The 14,813-nt window shown below is 37.6% G+C and overlaps 1 pseudogene; it reads left to right on the top strand.

The window, feature by feature from the left end:
• Positions 1 to 9,542: 9,542 nt before the first annotated feature.
• LOC122141138 lies at positions 9,543 to 11,003 on the top strand (annotated as a pseudogene).
• The last annotated feature ends 3,810 nt before the right edge of the window (positions 11,004 to 14,813 follow it).

The raw sequence follows: 14,813 nt of genomic DNA, 5'->3' as shown, positions 1-14,813 counted from the left end.
AATACAGAATTCCTAGTTTTAAGGAAATAGGCCTACAAAATTGTTAATCTGAACAAAAGTTTTCAATGCATTTTAGTTTTGCTAACATCTCAATTAACATTACAAAATTTACTTTTTTTTTCTCAAATGAGATTTGAGTGATCTGGTTGTATTCTATGCAGTTTTGCATTGTGATTTACATGTCATCATGCAGTTACAGTGATGTACAATACTGACTCAGATTGACTTCCTCTGTATTTATCAGAAGTACTACACAGAATTTTAATTTGGTGGACTATCTCATTAAATTAAATGGATTGTCAGTATGCTGTTGAATGATTAATTGCAACCAAAATTTGAGTTTGTTTTGTGTGTACTGTGTATATTTGGGTATATACAGTATAAATACATATGAATGTATAATTAAGAAAAATGTAATGTATAAATATACTTGTATATAATTTATTTTACACATGTAAATATTTTCTATATACTCATTCAGCAGACAATTTTATCCAAAGCGATTTATAATAGATGCCAGTTACTTAATGTAATAGAAAGAAAACAGAATTCAAAAAGATTAGAAAGCTTTTTTTTTTTTTTTTTTTTTTTTTTTTTTTTTTTTTAAAAAGGGAATATAATTAGATTAGAGAGTGCTAGAGTTAGAGGGTCAAATAAAGATGGAAGAGATGTGTTTTTAGTCTATTCTTGAAGGACTGCTCAGATTGAGTTGGGCAGGACATTCACTGGGGGGAACATTTCGTTTAAAATTCTGTAAAAGTGATTTTGTGCTGCTTTGGGATGGCACAACCAAGTGATGTTCACTTACAGGACGCAAGTTTCTAGAGGGCACATAAGACTGGAGTAAGGGGTGCCGAGCCAGTGGTGGTTTTGAAGACAAACATTAATGCCTTGAATTTTATGCGAGCAGCTATTGGTAGCCAGTGCAAATTGATAAACAGAGGTGTGACGTGCATTCTTTTGTGGCTCATTAAAAATTAATTTTGCTGCCGCATTGTGGATCAATTGTAAAGGTTTGATAGAACTGTCTGAAAGACCTGCCAAGAGAGCATTGCAATAGTCCAGCCTGGACAGAACAAGAGCTTGGACAAGGAGCTGTGACGCATGTTCCGAAAGAAATGGCCTGATCTTCTTGATGTTGAATAAAACAAATCTGCAGGACCAGGCAGTTTTAGCAATGTGGTCTGAGAAAGTCAGCTGATCATCAATCATAACTCCAAGGTTTCTGGCTGTTTTTGAAAGAGTTATGTTGATGTGCCTAACTGGATGATGAAATTATGATGAAACGATGGGTTTGCTGGAACCACAAGCAGTTCTGTCTTGGCAAGGTTGAGTTGAAGGTGATGGTCCTTCATCCAGCAAGAAATGTCTTTTAGACAAGCTGAGATGCGAGCAGCTATCGTCGTATCATCAGGATGGAATCAGAGATAGAGTTGTCAGCATAGCAGTGGAATGAAAAGCCATGTTTCTGAATGACAGAACCTAATGATGCCATGTAGACAGAGAAGAGAAGTGGTTTAAGAACTGAGCCCTGAGGCACCCCAGTATTTAGATGTAGACTTGGACACCTTCCTGGATCCAGGTGACTGCAGTGACCATCTAATCTTGATACAGACTGGATCTGGTGGCTACGCTGACCTCGGAATAAGAAAGAAACAGACTGATATAAGCGTAGATGCCATTCTTCTAACAATTTAGCAAGTACATTGTTTGTTATTGGAAGTGTTCCCAGTTCCGGTTGTCCTAATTAATGCAGCCTTAAAATCGGACTTGAGTATTAGAAATGTGTTAGTGTGTTATGTGTGAGCCAGGTTAAAGAGATGGGTCTTTAATCTAGATTTAAACTGACAGAGTGTGTATGCCTCCCAGGCAATGTTAGACAGGTTATTCCAGAGTTTTGGCGCTAAATAGGAAAAGGATCTGCCACCCGCAGTTGATTTTGCAGTTCTAGGTATTATCAAATTGCCAGAGTTTTGAGAAGGCAGCGGATGTGGAGGACTATAATGCAACAAGAGCTTGTTCAAATGCTGAGGTGCTAAATCACTCAGGACTTTATAAGTAATAAGCAAGATTTTAAAATCTATACAATGTTTAATAGGGAGCCAGTGCAGTGTTGACAGAACCGGGCTAAAATGGTCATACTTCCTGGTTCTAGTAAGAACTCTAGCTGCTGCATTGTGGACCAGCTGGAATTTGTTTATTAAGCGTGCAGAACAACCACCCAATAAAGCATTACAATAATCTAACCTTGAGGTAATGAACACATTAATTATTGTTTCTGCATTTGACATTGAGAGCAAAGGTCATAATTAAGATATATTTTTGAGATGGAAAAATGCAGTTTTACTAATGCTAGAAACATGGCTTTCAAAGGAAAGATTGCTATCAAATAGCACACCTAGGTCCCTAACTGATGACAAAGAACTGAAAGAGCACCCTTACGAAAAGAAGTTTATTCAAGTGTGCTATTAGTATACATCTTTTAAACTAAAAATAGGAAAGTATGCTTTTAGTTTACTTTTTATGTACTTCTCAGAAATGGGCTTTATGTACAGTACTCATCAGAAATATACTTCAGATGACATTTATGTATACTTGACTTATAGGCCTACTGACAAATTCTAAATATATTTGAGCTATACTTGTGCTCCAAGAATCCGTGTTTTCAATGTTATACGGTAGAGGGTGGTAGTACACATCTTCTGTACAGAACCCCCCCCCCCCCCCAAAAAAAAACACAAGTGAAGAAGAAAAAGAAACAACAGATACTAACACATTTAATCTAACACAATCATCTCACATGAAACAGCATCAAAACTGTAACGTTATGGAATAAAATGTTGACCGATGAAGAGGTAATAATTACTGTCAAGCTTTGGAGTGTTGATTGACTCCATCTATGTTTTGATTAACATTCTGAATCCAATTCATAGTCTTTTTTTCAGCTTTTCATTCAAAATGTTATTTCTTTATTTTTTATGAAACTTACCCACATTCAAGTGTTTAAAAAAAGAATGCATGAAGCTAGAATAAATGTTTTTGTTTACAAGCAGATACCCTGTTCTTTCTTTGGATGTTTTGTATGTTCAGATATTCATATAACAAAATATATACAAATTAAAACCTAAATATGGATATAGTAGTATGCTTAAAGTATGATGTAAAGTTCACTTAAAGAAAAATTGAGTATACTTGCAGTATAAAACTACTAGTCACCTTTATTTATATAGCACTTTAAACAAAAAAGATTGTGTCAAAGCAACTGAACAACATTAATTAGGAAAACAGTGTGTCAATAATGCAAAATGACAGTTAAAGGCAGTTCATCATTGAATTCAGTGATGTCATCATGCAGCTCAGTTCAGTTTAAATAGTATCTGTGCAATAATTTGCAATCAAGTCAACGATATCGCTGTAAATAAAGTGTCCCCACCTAAGCAAGCCAGAGGCGACAGCGGCAAGGAACCAAAACTCCTTCGGTGACAGAATGGAGAAAAAACCTTGGGAGAAACGAGGCTCATTCGGGGGGCCAGTTCTCCTCTGACCAGACGAAACCAGCAGTTAAATTCCAGGCTGCAGCAAAGTCAGATTGTGCAGAAGAATCATCTGTTTCCTATGGTCTTGTCCCGGTGGTCATCTGAGACAAGGTCTTTACAGGGGATCTGTCTCTGGGGCTCTAGTTGTCCTGGTCTCCGCTGTCTTTCAGGGCTGTAGAGATCATTTCTAGGGTGCTCCACCATCTGGGCTGGATACATACTGGATCTGGGTGACTGCAGGGACCCTCTGACTTGGATACAGACTGGATCTGGTGGCTACGGTGACCTCGGAATAAGAGAGAAACAGACTAATATGAGCGTAGATGCCATTCTTCTAACGATGTAGCAAGTACATCGGGTCTTACGGGAAAGTGTTCCCGGTTCCGGTTTACCTAATTAATGCAGCCTAAAAATTCTTTAACGGATTTGGTTATTAGAAGTGTATTAGTATGTTATGTGTAAGCCAGGTTAAAGAGATGGGTCTTTAATCTAGATTTAAACTGCAAGAGTGTGTCTGCCTCCCGAACAATGTTAGGTAGAGTTTTGGCGCTAAATAGGAGAAGGATCTGCCACCCGCAGTTGACTTTGATATTCTAGGTATTATCAAATTGCCAGAGTTTTGAGAACGTGAAGTTTAGATCCAGTAGCACTAATCGAGAGATACATTCATGGTCAGATGATAAGAGCAGGTAATTTGTAACTCTGAGAACAGTCTCAGTACTATGATACAGTCTATATACTGACTGGAAATCCTCACAGATACCATTTTTCTCTAAGAAGGAATATAACTGTAAGGATACTACTTTTTCTAGTATCTTGGACAGAAAAGGGAGATTCGAGATCGGTCTGTAATTAACTAGTTCCTTGGGGTCAAGTTGCGTTTTTTTTTTTTTTTTTTTTTTTTTTAATGAGAGGCTTAATAACAGCCAGTTTGAATGTTTTGGGGACATATCCTAATGACAATGATGAATTAATAATAGTCAGAAGAGGATATATGACTTCATCATTATCATAAGATGATAATTGTCTGATCCTTATTGCTTTTGCGCGCAGCAGCGCAAAGTTGATTCTTCGCTTAATTGATCTAATATTTTATGCTTTTTAAAATGTTATAGATTTAAGTAGCAAATTAGAATCGTTAAAATTTAATGCATATATTTTGAGACAAAGGTGGTCTTTATGATTTTTAGTTTTGTTTAAGATAATTAAAGCAACAGTTTTTAAATAACAAAAGAATATATAAAAGTATGGTATTTGGGGTAAAAAGCGTCCCCGCTGTTGGGGCTAAAGGCGCACAGTAACAATAATTAATAGATTGCTGACTTTTCCAATTGTTGACATGGCATGGTTAGATTCAGATGGTAAATATCATTATGTTGCGTGTCCATATTAGAGATAATCACCATGTTAAGAATGAAACCATCATATTTAAAAAATTATGATAATAATCATATCATGTAATAAAATTTCATTTGTTGTTACTACTGTAAATATATATTCAATTATTGGATCACCTTCAATAATTTCAGAATCTTTACTTATTAAAATGATTTTGTTTCTGTATTTTAAAATATATATTTTTTTATATCAACATATTTTTTTCAACATTTATTGAACAACAATTTTATATATATATATATATATATATATATATATATAATATATATATATATATATATATATATATATATATATATATATATTAGCTGAAATATTTGTATCAATTCCGTTTGCCTTTTACCCCATGCTGGTAAGCATTTTAACCCATGTTTGGGGTACAAGGCCTCTATTGCATCCTCATACATATATAAGATTTTTAAACAAAATAAACAACTTGAATGATTTATTTTAACACAAAATCTGTTGCTCCATTAATGTTCAATACATTGTATAGATTTTTTCTGCAATTATACATTTTAGGTGCAGTTAACAGCACTGTTTTTCTTAAGGTGTGCCTTTAGCCCCGTTGTACCCTACAACTCTTTACTATAATTTTTTTTTTTTTTTTTTTTGCTGATTTAAACATTGTTAATGAACAACTATAACAAATAACGATGCTGATTTACATTTGTGTTCTTTTTTTTTTTTTAAACTAGGTATAGTTATTCTCAATGTTCCTCAGATCACCGCTTCAATTAAGTTAACTAAACTTAAATGGCTTAAGTAAATAGGACTTAAAATAAGTAAGGGATACTGTTAATATATTAGTAAATAAGACTTAAATGACACTTAATTCAATTAAGTTAAGATTACGAGTTTGCACAATTTAATTAAGTGAACTTAACAAATTACTCATCACAGTGACATCTAACATCCATTCAAATCTGTTTTTCATACAGGTGTTTTTTTTATTTTTTATTTTATATAATAAATAGTTACAAGTCAAAGACCAACCTTGTGTGATGGCCTTATATATGCATGAAGGGGAAAAACTGATGAAGACTGCATTTAAATGTTCACTTGCAGGAAGGATAAACTTTACCCAGTTTTCCTATTTGTACCATAAGTGTGTTTTGGGTTGTTCTACATGGTCCAAATTAGCTATGAAACACTTAGTGTAGTTGCATGCATCCTGGAACCTTAAACTATCCTGTTACATTTAATATCCTCATAAATGTTCTACAATTTACATTACTTAATTCTTCCCTATTAGAGAGAACTGTAACATCTTTCATGTAGAAAACTCATGTTTTTGCCTATAGTCAAAATTTCTAGATATAATTGTAAATTATTCAACCTTTTTAAAAAAAAAAAAAAATTAAAATATAACTTCCAATGAAATAACAAGAGGTCTTTCTGGTAACTTATGCCAGACTTCTCTAATAATTTAGTCCACTTAAAACCATCCATTTTCTTGCAGTAAACTGCAAGCTCATGTTTGGACCCCACCTTAAGTTTTATTTCTTCACAATAATCTGTTTCAGAGATGCACGTAACAGTACAGAAGAAAAGATTGCACTGCTTCCATTACATCACAATTTTACTATCTTTGACCATACAACATGGACAAAGTAGTTTTCTTTTTTTTTTTCTTTAATTAAAAATGAAACACTCTCTGTATCAAGCTCCATGTTTGTAAATCATTTTATTTGAATTAATACATTTTATTGTCATTATAAATATGTACATTGAAATTAGAATAGCTTCCTATTAACAAAAGAGATGGTCCATGTTTCAGGAGGTAGAGGGTTTGTGTGGGGTTTCAGAGGAGTGGGGGGTGATCAACGGAGTTTATCCTGAAGTCCATCACAACCTACTTTGTCTTCTTCACATTGAGGGACAGGTTGTTAGTGCCACACCATTCCGCCAGTTGTGCCACTTCCTACTTCCTCTCTGTAGTGCGTTTCATCGCTGTTGCTGATGAGACTTACCACCATTGTGTCATCCGCAAACTTGAATGCTAAGCTGAAGTCGATGAACAGCATTCTAACATAGTCTTTGTTTTCTAGGTGGGTAAGAGCCAGATGGAGGAAATTGCATCGTCTGTAGAGTGGTTTGGACGGTATGCAAACTGGAGCGGATCAAGCGGTGTTGGGGAGGCTGGTTTTGATGTTGTGCATGACTTACCTCTCAAAGCACTTCATCATGATTGGAGTCAGCACTATGGGACAGTAGTCATTTAGACAGGACACAGATGATTTCTTTGGTACTTGTATGATTGTTGTGGATTTGAGACATGTGGGGATGACTGCCTGGCTCAGTGATATCGGTGTTGGCATGCGATTATTGCATCCAGCTACCTCTGATCACAGTGTGAGTATATGGCTGCATTTACACTGCAGGTCTTGATACCCAAATCCGATTTTCTGACTATATCCGATTTTTTTGACGACCTGCTTACATCATCTTTTAAAAGTGACCCGTATCCGATTTTTGCATTTACACTATACACTGCTGAAACTATGAAATACAATGGATGCAGATGCAAATAAAATTATACAGTGTTTTGCTTTCCACAATATTTTGAAAAGTCAACAAAAAAAATCAACAAAACATTGGTCTCGTACGGCGGAGAAAAAAGCGCTTAAACCGTGCCTCCCCATATCTTGTGAAATGTCTTCAAACACGGGTTTATTTCTGTAACAACCCTGCATTTTTTTGTCTCTTCGCCCCAAAGACTTAAAAGACATGAAACCTCTGCATTGCTCCACTGTGTGTATCCTTCTACCTCCATCGCGCCTATAATAAGTCATGTGATCTCAGTTGGTGGTGTCCACCTGAGTTGACGTCACTTTTTTAATGACGTACGACTCGCATTTACTGGGGAATATCTGATTTGTCTGCTTACATGGCACACGCAAATGCACGTATCCGATTCATATCCGATTTATGCGGTTTTTTTTACGACATATGGAATGAGGCCTGAATCCGATCTGAGAAAATCGGAATCCCATGCGAGTCTCGGGCCGGCAGGAACGTTGGGGTGGGGGGAGATGTGCATGTTTTTTTTTTCCTGCTTACACGTTCACTGGTCATATCCGATCTGTGCCACATGAGAGGAAAACATCGGAATTGGGTCACTTGAACCATGCAGTGTAAATGGGGCCTAAGAGGCAGCAGGTGCACCGCATTCATTCATGCTTTCGCTGAGGAGCCAAACCAGTGACCGTGCAGCTCAGTGGTGATACAGGGAATGAGGGTTACATACGTAACTGAGACGTTTCCTTTCAGTCGGTCACACTCGACATCACTCGGGTTTCCTACCAACACGCCACAGGTGCTGCCCCCTCCAGTGCCCTGTGTAGGCCTCCTAATCCTTTCTATAAGGCAGACGATAGAACCGGGCTATACACAGAGTAGGTCAACTACAGTTGTTCCTCACAACCCAACAGTAGAATTTGGATAACACTGGGAAAGGGTGCCCTTCCATTTGAAAGAGGACACACTGCGCAGTCACCTCCTCCCAGAGGAGGTTAAGTGACATTTACTCATGTGGATTAACCCTGAGGGGCCCTACTGCACATTTCAGTCTCTGAGATGGCTCATGGCTGCATGATTTAGAGATGGCAGAACGTGGTCTGCCAGGGGAAATACGGCCTTAGTAACTGTACCGTGGAAATACACATATGAGATCCCAACCGGGTCACTCATATGGGCACTAGCCTCACACCAGATTTCAGGAATTCATTGGGTAAAAAGGCCTGGAGCCGGACACTCTGCCACGTCTGGCCACCGGAGTGCTGGAGGACTCAACAGGGTCTGCCCGGTCAGGGGACTCTCTGGAGAACTAGGCGTCCAGGATCATATATCATATCATACTGAAAGTGTTGCAGCATAATGTGGGGAGAACTTTGTGCGTGTGGAGGTTAAGAAGGACTTCTTTGGGACTGGTCAGCTGGTGAATCATTCATTTCTCAGTTTAGGAGGCTGTGCAGCTGTAGGGGAGGATCCAGAAACTCAAGTGCTTATCTTTGAGTATGAGCTAGAGGTCTTCACGGGTCCAAAAAAAAAAAAACCCGAAAGAGACCCGTAATGTACTACACCGAACCGACCCGGACACGTCTATTATTTCAAAAGCTGGACCCGGACCCATGTAGATCCGAGAAATGCCTACCCGGACCCGACCTGGACCCGTCTATTATTTGAAAGCTGGACCCGAACCTGCCGGGAAGACACAGACCCGACTGGACCCGATTGTCACATATTCCACCATAAATTCCTATTACAAGTCAATAAACCTGTTTCAAAAAATACCACTTTTTGTCTTACCTTGGGTCAAAAAATTTTTACCACACGACCTGGTATGCTTTAAAAGATGCAATGTGCCAGTTTTTGCTGAATCAAACTTCAACAGTGCGTCACACGTATTAGTAATCTTCAGTGGCGCCTTTTCTTAGGCTATTTTACATTACGCTTTACATTTTCTCCCATTTTTATAATAATATAAATGAACTGTTTAATCTTAAAGTTTTAGTGGTCAGATTCAGACTCGACGCAGAGCATCCTTCATGCATATATAGACGAACATCTGCACTCACTTTTTTCTGATGTTCATCTACAATATGCATGAAGGATGCCCAGACAGAAGAGGTGCCCGTAGGTTTTACCTCTTTATACTCGTTGTTTTATAGCTTTTTTCACACATCGCTCATGAACGTATCCATTATTACCGTGCGTGCACTTGCATTAACTCTGAGTCTGCACGCTCTGCTTCTAACGGCAGAGAGAGAAAGAGAGATCGCTTTTTTTTGGCTCACACTTTTCTTTTCCTAATTTTACAAGTTGCATGTTACAAAAAACACAAGCAGTGTCTGATCACGGCCGGGTGTTCTCCGAGTCCGATGACTCAGATCGCACGGGTATTACACACAATGTTAAACAGACCCGGAACCCGAAGTAATAGATTCGGACCCGACCCGGACCCAGCTGATCATTTAAAATATAGACCCGAACCCGTACGGGTCCCGGGTCGACGGGTATCGGGTGCACTGTGAAGACCTCTAATATGAGCTTCAGACGTGTGTCAGCTCTCTGGTGGTAAGTGGCTGCATATGGGTCACTTGTAAGTGTAAAATCTAGGTCTGTCCAATAGCTCAAAACTTGTCCTGCTTTCAGATGGTTGATAATGAGCTTATATACATATTCAATCTCCTCTACACTCCTGAGGCTTTAGTAGGAACTCCCATTGTAAGAACTGATGCAGCAGTTGTTAGAATTTAGTGCCACTATTCAAGGTAGTAGAAACATCTTTGTCTAAGTTTGATCAAAAGTAATACTACTTATTCCTGTTTTACTTATAATGATAGGTTGCACAATGTCAGCAGTGATGTCTTGTTCCCCTCTCGGGCTTCTTTTGCTGCAACTAAAGTTGCAGAGGAAGTTGTGGTTTTCTCATTGAAGCTTATGACTGGTAATATGTATTTAAATGAGTTTTAGAAGTGTCTAGGATGTGTTGCCAACATGACTTTTGTCTCAGATGACTGGATGCTTGAGAGGCCGTCTAGTTGGTGCTTCCTAGGGCAGCTCCTGAACATTGAAACTTCTGTGAAGCAGTACAGCCATGTTCCTCTGCGTATATTTGTGGATGACTGTATTGCTACTGTGGCCCCTGATGTGAACATCTCGCCATGATATTCTTTTTTTGAGAACCACGGGTTAGTAAATAATCTCCTTGAAATTCCATGTTGAAAACTGAGCCTAAAGACGTGTGTCGGTTGTTGTGGGGGTGTTTTTATTTAGCCTTTTTTTTCTCCCCTCTCCCTTCAGGTGCCTGGTAGATGTAAAGTTTACAGGGTCCACTTCCAGGTTCATGCATCAAATTCAGAATGACAAGCTGCAGTTTCAGTTAGAGGCTTTCAGATTCCAGCAAGTTGATAGTGGCTTGGTATGTAATTTGGACTGTAGTTCTGTGGGAATGTTATTTTACTGATCGTGTTTCTTCTGTAGGTTTACATCACCTGTGCTCTGAAGGCTGTTATGGCCTCAACCCCCCACAAATCCAGAGAACAAGGCCTGCTCCTTCACTAATATACACACACACTTACTGGCCACTTTATTAGGTACACCTTGCTAGTACCGGGTTGGACACCCTTTAGCCTTCAGAACTGCCTTAATTCTTTGTGGCATATATTCAACAATGTGTTGGAAATATTCCTCAGGGATTTTGGTCCATATTGACATGATGGCATCATGCAGTTGCTGCAGATTTGTTGGCTGCACATCCATTTTGCCAATCTCCCGTTCCATCACATCCCAAAGCTGCTCTATTGGATTGAGATCTGGTGACTGTGGAGGCCATTTGAGTAAAGTGAACTCATTGTCATGTTCAAGAAACCTGTCTGAGATGATTTGAGCTTTGTGATATGGTGCATTATCCTGCTGGAAGTAGCCATCAGAAGATGGGTACACTGTAGTCATAAAGGGATGGACATGGTCAGCAACAATTCTCAGGTAAGCTGTGGCATTTAAACGATGCTCAACTGGTACTAAGGGGCCCAAAGTTTGCCAAGAAAATATCCCCCACACCATTACACCACCAGCAGCCTGAACCGTTGAGACAAGGCAGGATGGATCCATGCTTTCATGTTCTTTATGCCAAATTCTGGCCCTACCATCTGAATGTCACAGCAGAAATCGAGACTCATCAGACCAGGCAACGTTTTTCCAATCTTCTATTGTCCAATTTTGGTGAGCCTGTGTGAATTGTAGCCTCCGTTTCCTGTTCTTAACTGACAGGAGCGGCACCAGGTGTGGTCTTCTTCTGCTGTAGCCCATCTGCTTTAGGGTTCGACGTGTTGTGCATTCAGAGATGGTATTCTGCATACCTTGGTTGTAACGGGTGGTTATTTGAGCTACTGTTGCCTTTCTATCATCTCTAACCAGTCTGCCCATTCTCCTCTGACCTCTGACATCAACAAGGCATTTTCGTCCACACAACTGCCGCTCCCTGGATATTTTCTCTTATACCAGGCCTGAAAACAAATGACAAGGAGAAAAAATTAAAAGTCCTTCTCATAAAAAAGGAGCATAAACACAAGACAGAGGTCACCTGAATCAGACAGTGCTCGTCCTTTCCTCCTCATTGTCATCAAAAGAAGTCCACCTGTTGAGGGTTGTTGTTCTGAGGCAGCATAATGGTTTAAAAATCTACAGCTGAATAGAGAGCACTTTGATCGTAACTAAGCAAATATTTAACTACTATAATAGTATAATGTAATTATAATGTTATAATACCAACTGTCACAGAATCAAATGCACAGGATTGTGGGATATCATAGGCAGTAAAGGATACATCTATGCTTCCTTTAAAAATTAGTAAGTTTAAAGGGATAGTTCACTCAAAAATGAAAATGTGATGTTTATCTGCTTACCCCCAGGGCATCCAAGATGTAGGTGACTTTGTTTCTTCAGTAGAACACAAATTATGATTTTTAGCTTCAGGCGTTGCAGTCTCTCAGTTGTACAATGCTTGGTAATGGTAACAGAATCTGTGAGAAAGAAAAAAAACATCCACAGAAAAATCCAAATTAAACCCTGCGACTCGTGACGATACACTGATGTGTAAAGACACATAACGATCGGTCTGTGCAAGAAACTGAACAGTATTTATATAATTTTTTTGTTTTGTTTTTTACCTTTGATTCACGCAATGTCCGAACTGTTAGAACTCATGTGAATGCGCTTCACAGCAGCAGGCGCCTGAGACATCATCTTCTTCTTTCTTTCTTTATGGCGGATTGCAGACTTATAAGTGCATTACCGCCACCTATCTCTCAAATTGCCCATTAACACTATCTACAATCTCAATTAGGAGTGTCAATGGTCCACTGTAAGTAGAATCTATAGATATTTGAACTTAGATAAATAGATTTCATTGCTATTTGCACTTAGTGTAAATGGCATCCATTGCTATTTGCATTTAGTGTAAATAGCATCTATCGCTAAGAAAATGTTATTTTCACTTAGTGTAAATACCAACTAATTGCTATTTGCACTTAGTGTAAATAATATCTATCACTATTTACATTTAGTGCAAATAGCTGCTGCCTTTACAAAACGGGTAGTTCCAGTCATCGATTCTGATTGGTCAGCAGCAGTGTTTTATTCACAGTAAAGCACGGCTATGACTGATTCACCCAACGGATCTAAATATCACTGTGCAGCATGCTTAGCAACATAAACAGTCAATAATATAGCTTCAAAACTGTTCCATGTATTATATATTTCAGCTACATTTGTACCTTATTGCTTACATAATTGTTTGACCTTTTCAAAAGTGATGTTTTATTTATTCTTGATATTTTATATAACTCAATATTTTAACTAATTACGAAAGCTGAATAATCAATCAAAGCCTATTGATTAATCAGTGAAATATAAAAGATTATCTGATTAATATTCCAGTAATCGTTAGATTAGTTGATTAACAAAATCGGTTGTTGCAGCCCTACTGCTAAACTTTCCACAAACAGTAATTAATTAAGGGATTCTTGGCCATTTACAAATGCTAGTGCCACTTTTCATCCATTTCTCCTACTTACATGGATTTACACAGAGACAAAGCATTTCATTTTTCAATACAGGATTATCCTGTATTATATGATGATGGGTGGCAAGCCAACTATACAGTATAAGCTTCATAAAAAATTGCTACTTTTGGTTGTTAGACATGGACCCCTTTCACATTTCCAGAAATGAAGTCATCATAGTTGGGTAAACTTCTATACCGGTGAACAAGAGACTACATCAAAATTTTGCATTAACATTTGCTCAAATATCAAAACAAAAACTTCAAAATAGCGTTTCCCGGCTTACAAAAAGAGAGAAAAATTACTGTATATATAGAGAGAGATTGATAAAGGCAGTTGTAAGAGAGAATAATTATCAATTTACCATCACTACCATAGCTGCTGTTTTAAAAAGACCTAGACAGCAGTGTCAACTATTTATTTTTTTATTGTAATTTGATGCAAAGATGATATAATACAAAGTGTTATAAATATGCATATATATATATATATATATATATATATATATATATATATAATATATATATATATATATATATATATATATATATATATATATATATATAAACCTTTTCCAGATTTTAGATGCTGAAGACCGTATCATCACAGTCTGACTGGCCTATTAAAATGTTGGCCTGTTTCTAATCTAGACTAATCAAACTTTTTCCAACATTTCTTAGCTCTTGGGAAAATCTAATTTCAGATAATGTTATAATGTTATAATGTGATAACACCATCATGATTAAGTAACACCATCAACATTAAACACTGAAACAGAATAGAAATTAATTTCATTCTAGGTTTTTAGAGGTGTAAGATAAGAGGATGTTCATGAGCCTAGTTTTCTTGGCACTGGAATTGGACAGTAAGATGTGGTGCTGATGAAATATTATATTTTGTATGTAGGTGATAGTGGACAGTGGCCTGTAAACCCATGGGAAATTAAAATGGGATCAGATAAAAGGATTTGGGGTTTGTAACACTCCCTGTCTCACCTGTGTCAATTCACCAAAATGCAAAATACATAAGAATTGACGTGACAGTGTATTGTATCCTATTATCTGATTTGCCAACAAATGACTTGTTGGAACATTTGGTTGCTAAACTGTTATTTATTTTGTTAACAAGGCTTTGTACTTCACTTGTTTCCCAATATCCATGTAAAAAAAAGCAAACTTCACATGTGAAAAGACAAATGGGGCATTTTTACGATCATGTGAACCTTTGTGTGCGTGTCCACAAAATACACAAAAATGCACATCAAGTGCACAATTTGGGACAGGGCCTGTGTGCATAGCTTTTGGCATCA

This window comes from Cyprinus carpio, chromosome B20 (assembly GCF_018340385.1).
Source record: "Cyprinus carpio isolate SPL01 chromosome B20, ASM1834038v1, whole genome shotgun sequence".
Classification (NCBI taxonomy): domain Eukaryota; kingdom Metazoa; phylum Chordata; class Actinopteri; order Cypriniformes; family Cyprinidae; genus Cyprinus; species Cyprinus carpio.
This window is presented reverse-complemented; position numbering and strand designations above follow the sequence as displayed.